Below are 19,402 nucleotides of genomic sequence, written 5' to 3' on the forward strand. Positions count from 1 at the left end.
GCTCAATTGGACAAGGCCAAGCATAACACATCCGATGGAGCACGTAAAAACTATGAGAACACTGCTAACAATTATATACAGGTAAAACAGATTTTCTGAAGTCCAGTAATAAACGGAGTTGGCTTTAGTTCTAACTCTTGGGCAGTGCAGAGGTAACATGAGAGCTGTAAGGAAAGCATTTAACACGAAGAAACATCGATGTGGAAAGCGGCTTTGGGTGGGAATGACTAAAGCACTGCCCATCGATGGGCTGACAAGCAGCACCTGAGCACCTGAGTGTTCGCTGTGCAGAAGGAACAAGGCTGAGCTAGCAAAACACATATTCCATGTACACTGACAAACATGGCACATCTTCTAAAAGCCAAATAAATGGGTTAATATCCCTCTAACCCTTCAGCTCCGTTCCCTGCACAACGCCGCGTGGTCTCAGCGCTGGCTGCGAGTCCTTGTGTCGAAACCACCCAGTCCCACTGTGGAGCACAATAATCCACGCTCAAACCAAATTCAGAGCAACACGGGCAGCTGCCCTTCCTCTGGGGCAGAGAGGAGGGATGGCTGCCTACTCCATCTGCACTAAGTCTGTATGCACTGTAAGCAAACGTCAGCCGAGTAACGCGGCCTCGCAAACAACAAAAGAAGTGCAGGCTCCCGGGGACAAAGGTGCATTCCTTCAGTGTCACCACTGCTTGGAAACGCATACGCTTGAAATTCCGGGAGCAGCGTTGGAAGTTGGGACTCAGAGAGATTTATGCAGTCATGCTTCATACAGGCAGGCAGGAGATCCATCAGCCACACGAGATGGAAAGCCTTGTCCTGAGGACAGGGACATACTTCAGGATATACTGCATGATGAATCCCTTCATGCAGCCGAGTATTTCCCCCTCTATTTCACCAGGTACCCACAGAATCCCTGTGCATACAATAAGCCTGGTAAAAAGAAGCTTCATATATTTCTATTTACTTGAAGTGTGTTTTGCATCAAGACCCTTTAGCAGCTTGACAACACTGTGTTGATGTGCAGCACCAAAATACATCTGAATACCTGAAATCCCAAAATCTCCAGCAAAACCCGGGTCTGCATTCCCAGCAGTCAAACCAAATCACTTAACAAAATGCAGAAGCACTGAGCGGGACAAACTGTGACGATGGGGACTTTAATTACAGGAATGTTTTCAGCTCTTTTAATTACACACAACAAACGAGCAGATTGTGCTGACACACCAAACAAAGCTGGGGCAGATTTTGGTTGTACCCATCATAGTGCAGTAACAGCTCCTTTATCAGCTCCCATCAGCCCTGCTCAAAGGCAGACGGAGTCTCATCCTGACCTGTGTGCAGCTGCACAGGGTTACACGGTCGTGATGCTGTGGTAATGCACCAGAGCTGGCAAACCCAACACAGACCCTTCTACCGGTCGGACAAATAATACACCCGTACCCATTGGAATCATTTCACAGACTCTGCATACAGTTCTCCACGAAGTACCTTGCTTGACTTAATGAAAAACAAACCCATCAGATAATGGAAGAATGGAGAAAATCACATCCAGTTCCAGTGCTGCAGAAACACTGACTCTGGGTCAGCACCTCTGAGCAGCCACACGGGGCAGTGGATGCACCTCAGCGATGCCAGGGTGCTTTGCTTGGCACTGACACGTGCTTACACCTCTAAGCAGAACGGAGACCTTTTTCAGACAGAATAAATCTGTCCTGCCCTTAAGCTGCTCAGCACAGGTTAAAATAATTGTTGTGTTTTCTGCACCATTAAGCAGACTCCTGCAAACACGCGGTGCAGCAATCCATGACAGAGCCGGGCAGTGCCTGGGCAGACGAAGGAACCTGAGCTTTGCCTATCCCAGCCCGGTGGAACAGCTGCATGCTTCCTTGGTTAAACAGCTTCCTGCACCAGCCTCCTCTGAATCACTGCCCTCCCTGCAAGAGTTTCTCAGCCTGAAGCAACTTCTGGGGCTTACACATAGGCAGGAATGATTCACTGATAAAGAGGAGTCAGGTTTCTCTGGAGTGGGGGGAGAAAATGTGAGAAAACTCCAGCAGAGCTCTCCTTGCTGACAGGTTATCAAAAGGAACAAAAAAAGCACGTAGGTGTCTGATCAGGGTAAGCTATCACAAGAACACAGGAGGCTGTCAGGTTTGCTGTCTTGGGGCCAATAGCAATAAAGGAGAAATGCTTTCAATCCCGCTTCCAGCTCCTCTGGCATCATTTGACCCTCAAACCAGCAATGCATATCCAAAGAGATTTCATTTCTGATTCATTTCTGTTTTGATTAAGCTAGCACAGCAGTCCCAGTTTCTGTATAAACACTGACACCAAGGTTGCTACCAAGAATTCTGCAGAATAAATGTTTTCTGCTCCAAAACACTGCACCAAAACCTCTGTTGCTGCACAGCTCCAGCAGCAGCAAGGGCACCCATGTGCCAGCCCGGCACCCAAACCAGGGAGTGCAACAATGTCACAGGATCCAGGGAGAGGATCTATACCAGAAACAGACCTAAAATTGTTCCAGGCTATGGAGATCTGGACAAACTACTCAACCCTTCTCCACCCTCCTCCATCGGCCTATCTATATATTACCAGCGATGCTGAATTACCAATGGGAAGGCAAACAAAACTAAGTGAAAATCCTAATATTTAGCTATATTACTTCCCACCTCAAATGCAAACACTGTAAAACAAGTTGTTTATCAAGAACCTGCGGCTCTCCTAGAAGGAAGAGGGCTGATCTTCCTCCAAGGGCAGGTTTGGCCAAGCAAGCAAAGGCAAATTCTCCATCTGCCACAGTGAGACCGGCTGCAAAAAAAACTAATAATAGCAAATAACCCAAGCTTGGACTACTTTTAAAGCTTGGCTGGCAAGAATATGTCAATTAGGAGGGCAAAAAAGAACTACGCCCTTTGCTGCCACAGCTGTGCTGGCCAAAGCCGTGGTGCACGGGAGGGAGAGCAGCAGAGCTCCGTGCCAGGCGGCGTGCTGTGATGCTGGGACCCTGCCATCGCCGTGCCTCAATCAGTCTGTGCCATTGTTGCCATTCCACGCAGCCTTTGTAGTGTAAGTGAGGCCCCAAATTCCCCTGACATTGATAAAAACTATTAAATAACAATTACTTCATTAAAAGCAGGGCTTGCTCGCCCTAATGCCGCAGACTATAAAGCACTTCAGGATATACTTTACGCAGCTTGTTTCCTGGAGAAATGTGTCAGCCAGCAGCTGCTTCAAAGCTCTTTCATGGCTGCAGGTCGGCACAAAGTGCTTGCCCTGGGTTACTGCGGGCTGAAAGCCCACGAGGATCTCTTAGGACACGCTGAGGAATTGTCCACCTTCCTCCGAGCACTGCAGCACTCCCACTGGGTTCCTGCATCTCCCCGCCGGGCTGTGCTGGGAGCTGAGTTATGGAAGTGACCTGGATTCAAGTCACCTGCTGAACCTGGTGCTCTCGGAGCAGCGTGGGGGCCCGGCCCGACCTGACACTGATCTTCAAAGCAGCACAGCACGCCGTGCCCTCAGTGTGCAAAGCAGCGCAACGCTGTGGCACAACCAGGGCACAGCCTCTGCTCTCCTCACCCAGCACAGATTTGGCAGCGATGCAATGACTCTGGATCTACACCCATGGGATCAGACGCAGCCCAGTGATACCAAGAGTCTCGGCCCAGACTGCAGCAGTATCATGGATGCGCCGTGAAACTCTAATGGAGAACACTTCTAAAATGTAGTTTTTGATTACAGCAGTTGCCCAAACTGCAGCAAAAGTAGAATAGAAACGACCTCTGGCTCCTGACCCCTTGGCTTTGAATCATGGGGACCAAAGAGGTGAATTATTTCAATAAATGCAGCCTGTGTACCCAAATCTTTGTGCATTTTCCCTCTCCTTTTCAGTAATTTCTTACTGCGGCACTCTGAGAACAAAATACAGTGCAGACAACACTGTATGATGGGACACTTGCATCCTGGGACAGCATCTCCCACTTCATGCTTCTGCCTCTTCTCAGAGGCCAGGGAAATTAAGAAAGAGAAGCAGACACGAGCAGCTCTCTTGCAGTTTATGTGCACATAAGAGCAAAGTGCTCATGGACACGCAGGCGTGTGATGACCGAGCACCGAACTTCGAGCAGGGTAACGGCAGCTTCCTACAGCACATCCTCACACACCCATTGCCTGTCCCCTTCCAAACCTACTGCACCTTGTCTGGGGAAAACCAAACCACACGCAACAAATAAAGGACACCTATTTCATCTCCCGTGGTATCACAAATATTTTGGTTTTGAACCCACTCCTAGAAAAAAATCCTCTTCATGGGATTGCTGACAGCAGCGTGTTTTCTAATAGACGACTAGCAAACTTGGACTCCAGGAGAAGATCTGAGCTGCTTGCTGACCCACATTCCAGCACACCCCAGGGTTTGTTTCTCCTGCTCCCCCAGGGGCCGTGTGCTGCTGAGCCCAAGCAGCCCCTGCCGAGAGCTGCTGCAGGGCTGGGGGCAAGGCAGGGCCACGTGGGGCTGCCTGGGTCATAACACATAAACAAACTGCAACACCCAGCCACAAAATCAAAGATGGAAAGAGGTGTGGGAATGTCATAAAAAAAAAAAAAAGCACAGCGAGGTATTGCGAAACAAAAGCGAAATCCATCCTCTCTGATGAGAGATTTACAGTAAGCCAAGCTGAAATCATTCCAGGCTATCAGCCCCCGGAGACCCGTTCTCCAAAATTAAACTCTACTGCGGGGAGAGAAAGAGCAGCAGCAGGAGTCAGGAGATGGGAAGCCGGGCTGGGTTTTGCCCCCTATGTGGTATGCTCCTTGATTCTGCAGACACTCATGAACAATCACGAACACATTTACCTGCACAACCACCGCTGAGCAGACTTAGTTCAGCTGGTTCCCTGCAGAGCGATTCTCTCGAGCTCTTCTTAAAACCTCAGTCAATATTTTTAATATCCATCCCTTCACACTTAGCAAGACGTGCTCTGTGGACCCACATCTTACTGGAGAGAAATTATACAAAGCCAAGAACTGAGTCACATCTCCCAGTTCTCTGTCATGTTCCTTAGCAACGAGGCATTTTGCTTCTTTCCTCCTGCCACAACAGATTCTATTTTGGAAGCTAATTTATACAGCCCTAAAAACCCAGCCAGAATCTGGAACCACGCACCACCACACTCCTTCAGCTCTTGAATGGGAGCAACCACCAGCACACCAGTAACTGTACCACTGAGCTCCCTTGCTGGCCATAAAGACTTTTAGAAAGATTTCAGAATTCCAGAGATCTGAGTCTAAAAATATCCTTCTATCTCCAACAGCCTTCATAAGTGTGTACTCGTTTATTTGCTCAGTGCCGCGCTCTGTGATGCTGTAGTACTTAACATGCACTGGGTGACATCAGCTGAGGCCAGCCTCTGTGCCACAAGAAGTCAGGAAATAGAAGTGATTCCCTTCGCTCTCATTAGATAAAAATCTTCAAACATAACTAGGATGGCAAGAACCGGCCAAGAACAAGCACATATTTCCAGCTACTATCAGAGCACCACATCCATGGAGAGATCATTCAAACTGGTACGTAGTGTTGCTGCTCTTACTCACAAGGTCTAATAACATGGAAGCAGCCCTTGCTTTTACATCTGCCAAGATTCTGGAGCTGTCCTTTGGGCAGTGCCTGTAAGCAATAATCTCTACAGAATGGAGACCTTCTCTGTGCTTGCCTGCACCAGCTTTAGGCTCAGCTCTGAGCAGCAGCTTCTTCTGCTCAGCAGAGGAACAGCTCGCATAGAGACCCACCAGCTCGGGAACCAACTCCGTGCATTTCCATTCCCAGGTTACACAACCACCTCTGCCATCTTCTGCTGCAGCTAGGTCTGATTTGTCTCCTTACAGAAGGCTACAAAAGCAAATAGTGTACCTGACCACAGCACAGACTGCTTCCAACACCCTCTACGTGATCCAAGCGCACACAGCTGCACATCTGGGATGATATGCACACACGTTACCTGCTGTTTCAACCATCTGGAGGTGGCTTCCATACCTCCAGGAGAAAATACATGTAAGAACTATTTACCCTGACAAAAACTCCTCCCAGGCACTTTGCTGCCGAATTTGCTGGAGTATTTACAATGGGATAAGAGCGGTGAGCGCAAAGCCAGCTAGAGGTGGGCATCACCTGCCCACAGACAGGGAATTCTGGTACCAAGAAGTCTGCAGTACTTTCCAGGTAAAGAGATGTCTGATCTTTTCATCAACTCCAAGGCCACAGAGGAGCATTAAGATAATATGACCCGACCTCCTGAGCAAACAGACCCCAGGACATCTCAGAATTAATTTCTTGAAGGAGAGCGTCCCTACCCTGGGGGAAGCAGGAGATATAAATCACAGCTGAAGGCTAACTGAGAAAAGAGGGAGGTTCAAAGGTACAAGAGCTGACAAGGTCAATCTATTAATTCTATTAACAATTTTCCCTTGTATCTGGGGAAAAAAGCGGCGCTAACAGTGGGAGTGACAAAGCAGCAGGGATGGGCTTTGGTCAGGTAACACAGGTCCTTGGGGGCTTGCAATGGGAGTGGGGAAATGGCAACAGCCAGGGCTGCAGTTCAGAGAAAACCACTTAGAAAAGGCCAGCACAGGAAAACAAGTGGGAGCTGGAAACAGAGTGATAAAGAGGAGGGCTCTGAGCACACAAGGCTGTGGCATCACAGCTCTGGGGACATGAGAGGTCACCAGACCAGCAGCAGGACCAGGGGATGAGGGACACAAACCAGAAAATGCAGAGCTAGGAGAAAAGGAGCAAAAGAGACACCTGCAACATCTTTTTCTGTCTTTTTTTTTGTTCATACTACATTTTGCCAAATCTCTATGTATCCTGGCGGAGCTTAATGCAGTCCTCTTGCTCATCTTGCTCACCTTGGGGATTAATGACCCTCTCGAAAAGCCATGTTCTGGCAGAGTCAGTGCAACACTAGCACAACCAAACCCCTATCTGTCCACCAAGGACACTGACTGTTCCCATCCTCACACTGGAAGGAGAACTGCCTTCGCCCACCGTTATCCTCACTGCCTGCAAACACCAGCCATGTGCCCCATGCTGTACCTTCCCCTGACCAAAAGGCTTCAGAACGCCCTGAATGAAGTCAGAGCAGAGCTGCTGGTGCCTCACCCACGGTGCTGACACAAATGGCAGCACTGCTGCAGGAGACTGTCCAAAAACCTGACAGTAACTGAAGCCAACCCTGAGTAACATCAAGACACAAGCACACAGCCCAGAGCCTTCACCTGTCATTCAAGCACAGCTCTGACATCAGCCAAACCAGGATAACCGGAGTGACTGCAGTCAAGTTCCTCCAGTTCTGCATGCAGCACACTTCGGCTTGGGTGGTGGGAGGAGGCGAGCAGCAAAAAAAGACCTGACGTGAATCACCAAACAGCAAAGGCTGAATAACAGCGAGTTTGGCAGATGAGACTCAGTCCTGGACCGAGAGAGCGTCTCTTACGTGAGGCACTGGGAAAGGAGCTGCTGCTCCCTCAGAAAGGGATGCGAGCAACACACCTGGGCTGAGGAGGGCTCAGCTCAGGGCACAGCATCTCCCTTCTCCCAAACCACATGGCACAGCCCCAGCGCAGACCTGTCACACAGGGAGCACCGCATACCTCCCAACTCCCATTGCAGCTCTCCCAGGCTGGCAGTGAAGATCCCTATCTCCGTTTCCACTAGCCAGAGGGCAGATGTTTACCATCCACACCAGCTACTTCCACACTGCGGTGACCTGCTCTTCCAGGGTTGACATCAGGACGGTTCTTTGCCTATTCACAGCCCTGACTTTTTCAATCGTTTCTACTTCAGCTATTGACCCCCGTGAGGATTCTGGCTTTGGAAGCCAAATCTGAACTCGCCTGGAGTGGAAATGATATCGAATACAAGGGACACAAGACAAACTCACGTCAGCCACTTTATACAGCACCGAGGACGAGAATTACATCTTCCCATACATCTCCTTACACTGCTGAAGTGTACAAAAGCTTTATTGAAAATCAGGCCCAACGCATTTGGGGATTTGCAGCAAACTAAATCTACTTTCTAAGACTCAGGAATGCAGACACTGTATTGTTCTGCATGCTTTATTCTTTTCCTTTATCTTACCAGCCCAGAGCTTTGATTTCCAGTGACTCTTTCATCACGCCTGTGTGGTGCCCGGAACAAAGGAGGTCGGGGAGGAGTGGAAGGGGAAGGCCTCCTGCCTCCTCTCTCATAAATAATAAGACCCCGCAGGGCACTTGGTCCTTAAAATAGCCGGTAGCTTCTAGGAGGCTTTCTGAACAAATAGGAACAGACGAGCCGTGGCTACTTGCAAAGGCCCTGCTATGATCCCAGTAACTGCTCCTCCTGGGAATTTTGTTTCCCAGAGCTGCACTCGGTGCCCCGGGGCTCCAGAACACAATGGACGAGCAGTTCTAAATAGGAAGCCCCATTTTCCAAACAATACCCTCCATAATATTAATGCTTGGGAATGCATCCTATGTCCTCTGAGTGCTGGTCTGAGGGGAGAGGGAAAACAAAGGATAATGTGATATGCAAAGGTCTATTGAGATTCAAATGTTAGACATGCCCATCTGTCAGCCGCCTCTTTGGAGGGGTATAAACCCGCGGGCAGCCCCGGTCGGCAGAGCAGGGGGCCTGGGAGCTCCGAGCTCTGGAATTCCTTCTCCCCTGGGATCGGGGTGGGAATCCTCGCAGCAACCCTCCCAGATCTGAAACGAAGGCTTTAACAGCTCCGGCCTGCTACACACCCACGGCCCGAGCGTAAGTGCAATAAACAGTTTATGGCTGCGGATCTAGGAAGCAGAAAGGTGCAACAGAAACCTGAAGCCAGAGGTTAGTAACAGGGAAACAGAAGTAATCTGGCAAAGGGGGGAGGCGTGCGCGTTTCCATCGGCCTCTGCCACGGGCACGGCCCCGGGCTGCGGCTGGCGGTGCGGTGCCGCTCCCATCCCGCACACGGCGCGGTGCCCACGCGGGGCGGACAGCGCACAGCCCCCGGCCCCCGGCCCCGCAGTACCCCGCTTCTCCCACCCTGCCAGGAAGGAAAAGCCACGCAAACACTCGTTCCCCAAAACGGCAAACCGAATACCTGGCAAGTTACTAGGCAACAAGTGGCCGCGGGGACCTACAAACGCAAACCTTATATAAGGAAGGAGCCGGAGCCGCTCCGCGAGGCGCTCCCTTACCTTCCCGACGTGCTCCGGCGGCAGCGCCCGCCCGGCCCCGCTCAGCCCGGGGCTCCCGCGGCACTCGCTGCAGCCGGCGCGGAGCGGAGCGGAGGTGCGGAGCTCACCGCCCCCGAGCGCCGCCAGGCCCCTCCCCGGCTCGGCGCCCCGCCGCCCGGCTCCACCTCCCCAGGTGCCTCCTTCCCCCCGCAGCCCGGGAACGGAGCGCCGAGGGACGAGGTTCCATCGGGGCTCCCAGCTCGCGTCCCCTCCCCTCTCCACCTCCGTTATCGGGACGCGCCACGCGCTGGGGTTTGCCCATCGCTTTCCCATTACCTGCACTTCACGTCCCGAAGGGTACAGAGAACACCGCACTAAGGTCAAAGGCCTCCTAAGAGCCGCGGGAGGTCTGCACGCTCAGCCCCCGAGCCAGGACGAAGCTGGTGCCCAACCGGGGTGCGGCCAGACCGGACCTGAGAACCTGCATGCTTTGCACCCAGGGGTGCACTCCTCTCCCAGCTAAGGAAGCAGTGCCCCTTCCCACCTGCGTGGCTACCAACCAACACGCTTTGTGGCCGCACTGATCCGATCACTCTCCCCAGCTCTGTTGTTTAAAACCAAAGCCAAACGGCACGGACCGGTTTGCAGTGACCTCATTTACAGCCCGACTCCAAACCCCAACTGTATCAGCACCCCCAGCCCAGAGCAGAAGGCACAGGGCAGTGGGGAGAAAACCCAGCAGGGCTGAGCTTCGCAGCCCCGCTTCTCTCCAGTGAATGGCATTACTTGCATTTGCTTGAGGAATAAATACGGCCGTGCTCTGTTGAGCCACACTGACCCGCAGCATTTCAGCTCACACCAGCTGCAGTGCACTTCATCAATCTATCTCAGAAATTGCCATCACACACTCAAACGTGGGCTCCTGGCTCACTGGGTCAGTTGGGCAACCTCAGGGTCAGGAGATTAAAGAGGAATTTGCTTCCATTTATGCAGACATCTTGGTTGTCAGGAGGTAAAACGCTTCTTTTGGTGTTCACAGTTTCTCCTCAAGCAAATGTGTTATTTTCAGAATTGCTTGCTGACTCATATCTCCTAATAGCGCTTTTCTCCAGCTACTTATTCTACCTGGTATTTCTTGCTGGATCGTTTTGCCTGGACTATGACCACATCACATTTCTTTTTTCCTTAGCAGCCAAGCGTGACTGCTCGAATCCGGTTCTGTGTGTGCCCAGGTACAACTGCACAGATAGAACCCGCTTCCTGCTACCAGGAACATTCTTCCTGTCAAACCCATTCATAACAACTGCTACAATCCCAATACAAACAGAGAACAGATAGAACAGAAGCAACACTATCCAAAATTCACAGGCAGAAGGCACACATGGTCATTCAGACCAGAAAATCAGCCTGCACAGGGCTGCAGAGCAGTGATGCAGACACTCAAAACTGCCAGGATAAAGCATCCGCTTCTTTCATTTGTTACTGTGGAACCCCACAAGTCTGAGTTCACTGAGATGAGCTGTCCCGGTTTGCACAGTTTCAGTCTAAGGTTTACAAGACAAAATTTCCAAATATTTCATTCACAAATACATATATATATATAAAAAAGCAGTTAGGAATGACACAATACATATGCAAGTGGGGAACATAGGATTTTCACTCACCTTGCCTTTAGCAAAAGCAAGTTCCCATGAGAACAGGTCAAAAGAATTTGATGCAAGCTTTCTGCTGCAGTTACAGGATTCAGTGCTGAAGAAGAATGAGCACGACACCCACACGAGTTCTTAAATGAAATCCTGCAGATGAAACTCCAGATCAGCTGAGTCTTCTGAACTAATCGCAGACACAGGCTGATTCATGAGCTAGGGGGACAAACCCTAAAGGCCAGAGTAATGGTAATGCTGTGATCTCTGCTGTGCAGCAGCTTAATGCCGCTGCTGGGGAGGAGGGAGGGAGAGCAGAGGCAAGGAGGGACGGCAGGGCAGGGGACGCAGCAGCAGCTCAGCTTGCAACCGGAGGTTTGATGCGAGCACGGCTGTGACCCTGGGTGACTCCCTATGTCATTGCCAGAAGAGGTCAGAACCAAGGGCCACCAGCGAGGGCCAAAGCCGCCTGGAGAGCTTTCCGCTGTGGCTCAACAACTTGGCTCCCGCACTCATCCAGTTAGTCAGGAATTATTCACAATTATTCACGGAACAGAAAAGGAAAAGGAGAGCAGAACCGACCACCTTTCTGCCACGAACTCAGAGCTCTTACCACCAATGCAGAGCTTTGCTCAAGCCAACTATTCTTAGAGCCGAGTCCCACTCCGACAGAGCTTGTGAGAAAGGAAAAACGTCTTCCTTAAAAACAACAACTCCCAACCGGAATACATGGAGAGCAGTGAGCAGCAGCACAGAGCACTGGGCAGAGCGCGGGCCCGGCTGCCCCAGCACCGCCCCACACCGCCCCACACAGCCGGCCTGTGGGAGCACCGCCAGTTCCGAGACAGAACCACTAATGCACTGCTTTCTTATTACCGACAGAATACACAGACTGAGCACTGATACATACACCACTGTTCTTCCTTTTCTTTTCCAGTTCAGACTCCCCAGGAAACATGGCCCAGACTCGCCTCAGGTACACTGTCGAATGCTGGCAGCCCGAAGCTACCGCCTGTGGGTTCAGCTTCCCCACAGAGCCCCGGGGCTGCGCTGAGCATACCCGGAAGAAGTGGCACAGAGGGAACACAGAAATCAATCTGCCTCTTCCTTGTCTCCACGCAGGGGCGGGCAGAACTCGCTGCCTGAGGACAGGGCCCGGCTGGCACAGCACCGCTGAAGCCCACAGCCATGCAGGGCCCTGCCATGGGGCCGTGGGCTTTCTTTGGCAGATAAGCTGTGCCAGCTCGGGCTGCTATCTTTTTCTTCTTTACAGCACGACCGGCTATGCCAGGAAAAACATGAGTGCGAATCCGGCCCAGGTCAGACACAGAGGCCTCATTCACTGACGCCCCACACCTGTGCTGTCACTGTGCCACGCAGCCGCAAGGTGCTGGAGCAATGAGCCCTTCCCTCACCGTGCACCTGTGCACGTGACTGCACAGGCAATGCTCACGTGAGATAACTGATGCCTATAAACTGCTTGCTTTGCACACACGGCATTTGTTTCTGCCATTACAAAGGCTCTCTGGCGTGGGGGTTGGGAGGGAAGGAGAGTACAGGCAGGTCTTGGAGCTGACCTAGAAACTCAGCTGAAAAAAAAAAAAAAATGCTGTGAATGAAACAGACAAACCAAACTGCATCCATCTCCCTGCCTCAGGTCCCCAGAACACGCAGGTGCCCTTTCGGTGTAGCCCAGACTTCTCCTGCAGTTCTTTCCCCAAATCACAGAGCCTCTTGTAACACCCAAACCTCCGTTCTCCTGGAGGGAAACTGCCATATCCAGCCCTCCTGAAGAGAACTTCAACCAATGTACTCAAAAACACCAGATAACCACCAAGACAAAACCTACGAAATGCTACAAATATCTGTTTTTCCAGAGTGCAAATACCACATCAACTGCAAACATTACCAAAGTCTCCACAGAGTCTGTGGGTCAGAAGCACAACTGAGTGTGCCTACAAACCCTGCCCGAATGCAGGCGTTCTGCTTCCTACCACTGCCACAAACAGCTGCACCGGTCAAGGATTAAAGGATTAAGGAGGAAAAAACACTGACTTCCTAATGCTATGTATCCCCAGGAATTTATCTGAAACACTTAACATTCTTGCTCATCCCTCACTTATGAGCTAGCCGGGATTTATAGACTGCATTTACGCACTCAGTATTTCAGGTTTGCCAATGAAAGCTAAATTCAAAAACAAGTTACAGATGAAAGTACGTTCTCATGGTCAGAGGTTCAATGCTGTCTGCTGAAAAAATATCTGATATTTGTTCACTTTTAGGACTTTAAGTTGACTCCCTCAAACGGGGCTGATGAGATGCTGCGGGAGCAGGCAGGCAGCCCGTGCTGAGCCCACCGCTGCTGCTTCCTGCAGCTCCTTTCCACAACAGCAAATTTAACAGAATTTCGATACCCAACTCCCCTGTGTTCCTTGCAGCAGTTTTCTAAAGGGGAAACAAAACTGACAGAATGTGTGTGTTACAAAAACAGCTTGAAAAGCTGCATCCAGTCCTCAGCTGGAGGCTGTTCATTGTAGGCCAAGATCTCCCTCAGATTACTTCCTGATGCTTACTTTTCCAATGAACACAGAATGTGTAATTGAGAGCTTCTGTCGATATCAGCTCCTGGAACACACCTTGCAAAGCTCCAGCTCATACCTTCTGGCAGAATTGTGGATTTTATGGTGCCACTTTGAGAGGGGACCATAAGAACCCTGTACATAGCAGCACTTCCACAGATCAGCACACAGTTCTCATTCTTCTCTATTTCAGCCAAAATAATGGGAAAGAAGAAGAGGAGAGGGGAGAATCACTGTGAACAAGGGCAGGAGAGCAAAGGGAAAGGGAGACTGAGCAATGAAAAATAACAGGAAAACACCGCAGTTCTGATTTGTACTTCAATTCTGCACATGAATTCAAAGAAGCAAAGAGACTAATGACCACAATAGCACGTCCTATAGCTATGTGCAGTCCTGAGCAGCAACAGCAATAAATCCACTTCTAAAAACAGGTAATTACTGCACCAATTCAGAATAATGAGCACTTCATCACAATTCACTGCACTGAAAGCAAGGAATTCAACACAGGCATGCCGAAATGCAAACTACCAGCAAAATAATGCTAAAAAAATTCTGTTTTTAAAAGTAATCATCCAGCAAACCACCCATTACAGAAGTAAAATAAAGCCTTAAAGCCTGGTTAAAAAACAGTTCTCCCTTTGGTGACTCTAGAAGATAGCAATGGAAATAGAGATGTGGATTTCAGCACTGGGACATTGGGGGCAGCTTTGCACATAGGAACCACAAGAAGACTGACAATCAGCTGAAGTACAAAAAGTTGTTTTCAGCTCTCACTGTGCAAGTGGGGATCCATTAGGAGCATTTATGTTGCCATACAACTACAGTATTTAACCACATTTCTCACTTATTGAAGCAAGTTCTTTCCTCTGGAACATGGTCCAAAAGGCTTCGGCACACTCTTTGGATATACCATTCTGAGGCACAAACTGAAAATCTGGGAAAAGAAGATCACTTTGGATTCAGAAATTCAGCAGCCAGGGAAAAATCTAAAAGAAGCTAATTTACAATAGTGACCAACAGCCACTTTGCCACCCATAGCACAGAGCATTCACAGTGCAAGACCCAGTGGGGCAGCACTCAGGACTGGGACTCACTCACTTGGATGAAATCACTTGCAGAAAATCTGTTTGGCACTGCCTTTTCCTATTAAAATAAAACCATGTATTCATAATCTATTTCAACTACATCTAGCTTCTGTAAGCAAACCTAGAGCAAACGAGCTGAGAAAACACCTGAATTCCCAGAGAACTGGGGCTGCTGAGGATGCAGGTGGATGCAGGAACCGGGCGGGCTGGCTCAGCTCTAACCACAGCACGTGCAGTGCAGCGCTCAGCTCTGGTACAAGCACGCGTGTGTGTTATGCAAACACATCGCTGTAACCGGTTTTCACTTGTAAAACAGAGCTTTTAAAAAATACACAGAACAGATCACAACTGAGTTTGGCCAATGCTGGAGAGCAAATCACAGCGGGTTAAACACGGCTGCGGCCTGCACGCCGTTGGCAGGGCTGGGACCCGCAGGCAGAGCTCCTTTCCGAGGTGCTGTCAGTTTCTAAGCACATCTCCCACTCTGAACCAGCAGCAGCGGGCGCCCACCCTGTGCTCCCCAGCAGAACAGCAGCTGGAGCCCTGCTTCCCCGTTACCGTGGTAACACAGCCCCGTCTCCATGCCAACGGGCTGGAAGTGTGTACACAAGGAAAGTACATATGCATCTCTACATGTATGCATATATTACTTCTTTTTTTTTATATATATAGATGGGCACACACACAATATTTGCATATCCAATTTTAAGACTGATTTATGACATCCCAGCAACATTCAGGGAGGAGCTGTACGTGGAAGTGAGACCTTTATGACAACACGACGTTTACAGACACACAGCCACGTCACCGGCAATAGGCTACTGCTGGGAGGCTCGTGTGAGCACGAGTGGGACCTAAAAAAAGGCCGAGAAGCAGTTGCTTTGTTTCCCTGCTGTGTTATGTCTCATGTCCAAAGAGCTTTTACAAAGGCACGTGTCAGACTGAGGCCTTGTTTTGGATTCCTGAATATCCTTCAAAGCGTCAGTGCCACTGCCTGGTGTGCGCAGAAGGGAATGGAGAGATGGAAACAAGGGAGAAACAAGGAAGAAAGGGAACGTACACGGGGGGAAGTAGCTCCAGGACACTGGGCGGACTCCGTGGGCAGGGGAGACTGGGAAGGTATAATTAAAAGAAGACAAAAACAAACAAAAAAAGAAGTTGGTTAAAACATGCACCCATTCCGAACGGGTTAACTTCATACGAAGCTCAGCTAGGCCGCACACAGTGCAGTATGTGACCGCAGACCCAATCCCTCAAGTTGTTTGGTGATTTGTTCCCTAAACACTTTGGAAATTCATTGGGATCCAGGAATTCCCCACCCAGCGTGTCCCAGCTCAGAAACAACACACTTGGCATGCTTGAACTCTGCACAAGGCCCATCCCTGCTGAGCAGCACAGCAAAACCTCGGCTTTGTTTGCAGTCCTCGCAGGGCCCTGTTAAGCATGTGTTTATGGTTAAGCCTATGGTTAAGCACTTTGTTGAGTCAGAAACGGGGCTGGAATTTGTAGTGCGTCTTTATATAAACGGACAGTGCTAATCGATTAGCAACAATTATTAAAGACATCTCACAAATTTGTAAATTTGCTATTTGCATAAACGGTTTTCTTACACATTCAGCTTTCCTTCATTTCTAGCAGAGCTAAAGCAGACAGCTGCTTTATCTTATATTCCATTCTCTGCATTCATTGTCTAAGATGCACATTTTCCTCTTGACAATGGTTCTCTCCCTGAAAATCACTAACTGCACACAAGGCAGAGACTCGGCCCTTGCTGCCCCCTGCATGAGCTTCTTGTTTGGATGAAACGCAGAAGACACAAAGCCCAGGAAATGCCATCCCTCCGGGTCAGAGCTGCTCGGATCTGGGCAGTGTGGTGCTGGCACTGCCCTGCCGAGGTCCCTTCCTAGCACCCAGTGCTCAGAGGCACGGAGGAACCACGGGGCACACTGCACAGCCTCCTGCAGGAGCAGCTTGCACGCTCGCATTGCTGACCTTTCATCCCCAAACCTTTGCCCTCTCACTCCATAGGAGCTGAGAAAACACGATTTCTTCAAGGATTGGTCCTCAGGTCTGTCAGTACTGACAGCACATTGTCTGCTGACCACGGACTGCTTTTGGAGCCCTGAGCATGTCATATGCTTGCTCCCCATCTGCTTCCGCCCTGCAAACAGCACCTGCCTTGCCTCAGTCACATTTTCATTTAATTTAGCTTTATTGAAACAGTTTGTTTACAGAAGGTTAACAAGAATGGAACTAATTAGGTACATTTTCTTTCCATATTTTCCTTATAAAAACACTAATTAAGACATTATGCACTCATCAGTGTCAAATGGCTGTTCAGCCCTGCCATCTGCAGCACGTCCCATCTATTGGCACCTTATTCTTTCCGATCTTTTAAACAAAACAACAACAGAGAAGAAAAAAGCAAAGCCACATCATCTTTTTCACCCAGGGATGAGCAACTAGCCAGTTTGACAGCAGGCATTACCTCGTAAGAGACTGTTGTGATTGCAGTAGCTCTAACATAATGAATGTTACTCCATTTGCATGGCTGTAGTCCAAATGAGTTCATCTGGGGCTGTTCCCAACTCTCCAGGAGGTCGGAACCGCCACATGGGCCCTGAGAGCACGCTGCCTGTTCCACGCTTGCGTTTCAGCCCTCCCCAAGTTTAGTGCATTGGCTGTGCTTGGAGCATCTGTTATTTATGTTTTAAAATACATTCATTCACAACAGCTTGTAATACCAACAAACATCCTTCCACGTACCTTTGATTTCATATAATAAGAGCACGTTTCCTTGTCAAATCTAAATTAAATGAATGGATAAGACAAGAATTTGGAAAAAAATCCTCCGTTAACATGGGCAGAGCTGCTGGGCCCACTGACTCCTTTGTCCTGAGCAGGATGGAGGACAGGTGAGAACAACCCCTGAAGTTTTAAAAACACATTTTTTCGGGAAAAAAATACCTTCTTATCCCCCATTTCTTCACTTGAGCTCAAACTGTCACACTGACAGTTGCAGCTGTGTTCTGCTCCCCCCTTGGAACTAGATGCTCCCCACCAGCAAGCACGCTTACAGACCGCCAGCAATGCCACCGCCTCGAGGTGCACCAGAAGGCATGGGACAAACTGCACGGACAAGGTGAAGCACGGTCGGTGATTTTCAATACTGTCAGACTACAAATATCCACGGTTATGAGAAAGAATGGGGTGAAACAGACAGCTGAGACACGCTGCCTGGGAGCGCTAACTGCGCAAAGCAGTGAGAGGGGACAGCACGAGCACACACAGACACTGCTCCCAGAGAGACAGCCAGGGGTGGGCAGAGCGGAACAAGAAGAGGAAGCACAGCCACAACCCACGGTCAATTCCCAAATGCTCAGTTAGGAAGAAAACACAAAGCAGCTATTCACAGCCCTTCCAAGCAGCACAAGGAATATTTAAAAGATTCACTTCTCACCGACCATCCCATATCTCCTTAGAAAACTTGATAAACACAAGCTGATTGCATCTATTGCAGTACTGAACCGTCAGTGTTATTAACTATGGCACAGAATCACAGCACGGTCAGGTTGGAGGGGACCTCACAGCTGTACCTTGCTGTGGGCTTCCTCCCCCCCCGCCAATCCATCCTACATCTCCCCTCTTTTAGTTTAAAACCTTTCCCCCTTGTCCTGTCACTATCTGCGGGGATGTATCAGGTATGTGTGTATACATACCCCTGCAAGTGTGCCTACCCAGCTGCATCTGGGGAGCGGATCATTTTGACAAACCAACCTTCAATGACAAACACATTTCAGAGAGGACTCAAGGCAAACCCAATATTCCTTCAAACTACTTTGATGTATCGGATCTGAACAAAACAGTTTTCCCTCAGCTCATTTTCCCTCTATTGCAGGCACTGGTGGCGTTACCGCTGGTGTGAGCCTGTGCTTCCACAGTCCATGAAAATATTGTTTCTAGAAGCAGTTTGCACTTCAGCGCAGCGCTCCTCTCCCACTGCCTGCCAACCGTTTCCATTTGAACTTCTGTCGTTATTCGTTCCGTATTTGAGACTGCTGCAGTATTTTATGGTTCTATTAAAATGTTGTCCTCATCACTTCTGCAAATCAAAGCCTCTTACTGTAAATAACAGTAAAAACATAGGGCAGGAAGTTCGTTGCTTTCCATCTGCTTTTCATTAGATTACTCAATGCAGCCAAATCCATGGACAACTGAACGGCACAAGCAGTCCTACATTTGTAAACTCCTTCGTGGCAAAGAGCTTTATGCTGCAGATACATGTCCCAGAAGCTCTGCACACCATACTTGGATTAAAGAAAATAAAGTTTGGATGTTGATAAGCACATCTTATCAACCCCACATCTAAGACTTAACATTAATTCTGGATGAAAGGCCCTGACAATGTTACGGAAGGACAAAAGCTCCAAGCAGTTCCCTTTAGGAAAGTCTCTATTCCATGGAAAAAGCCCACTTAATGTTTAAAATGTATGTAAAGGGAGGAAATCGAGTTTATGTGGATACTAAAGTGTATGGAAAATACCCCATATATGCATAAGCTACAGATTAAAAGGCATTAAATGCATCGGGTGAGCAAAAAGCAAGCTCTTGTGCATCATCCCAGCAGCACAGTTCCTTGGCAGACCCACCTGCACCCCTTGCAGCAGTGCTACTCGAGCTGCTCACGGTGCTCCAGCACCTCACTGCTGCTCCGTGCCTCCCTCCTGCCCATATTGACATGGCAGCTGTGGCAACCCAGAGCAGCAAACTGGAACTGCTTCCTCCTCCCTAATTTTCTCACCCCTTCTGCCTCTCACACATCATTTTTTCCCTCAAGTCCTCCAGTTCTGCAACACAACATTCAACATGCTTAACCATGGGAGGGAGGCTGCTC

The 19,402-nt window shown here is 49.5% G+C and overlaps 1 protein-coding gene across 12 annotated transcripts in view; it reads right to left on the bottom strand.

Moving 5' to 3' along the window:
• ARHGAP32 (Rho GTPase activating protein 32) overlaps positions 1-19,402 on the bottom strand; it is a 194,462-nt gene that overhangs the window by 31,436 nt on the left and 143,624 nt on the right. Inside the window, exon 1 of one of the 12 annotated variants that reach the window (XM_021376318.1) lies at positions 11,755-12,118. The exons of 10 other annotated variants lie outside the window; for them this stretch is intronic. The gene's annotated coding sequence lies outside the window, so the exon portion shown is untranslated. Of the gene's footprint in view, positions 1-9,222; positions 9,367-11,754; positions 12,119-19,402 lie in introns of those variants that run through there. One more of the 12 variants, XM_021376316.1, reaches the window with a different exon arrangement.

Source organism: Numida meleagris, chromosome 23 (genome assembly GCF_002078875.1).
Source record: "Numida meleagris isolate 19003 breed g44 Domestic line chromosome 23, NumMel1.0, whole genome shotgun sequence".
In the NCBI taxonomy this organism is placed as follows: domain Eukaryota; kingdom Metazoa; phylum Chordata; class Aves; order Galliformes; family Numididae; genus Numida; species Numida meleagris.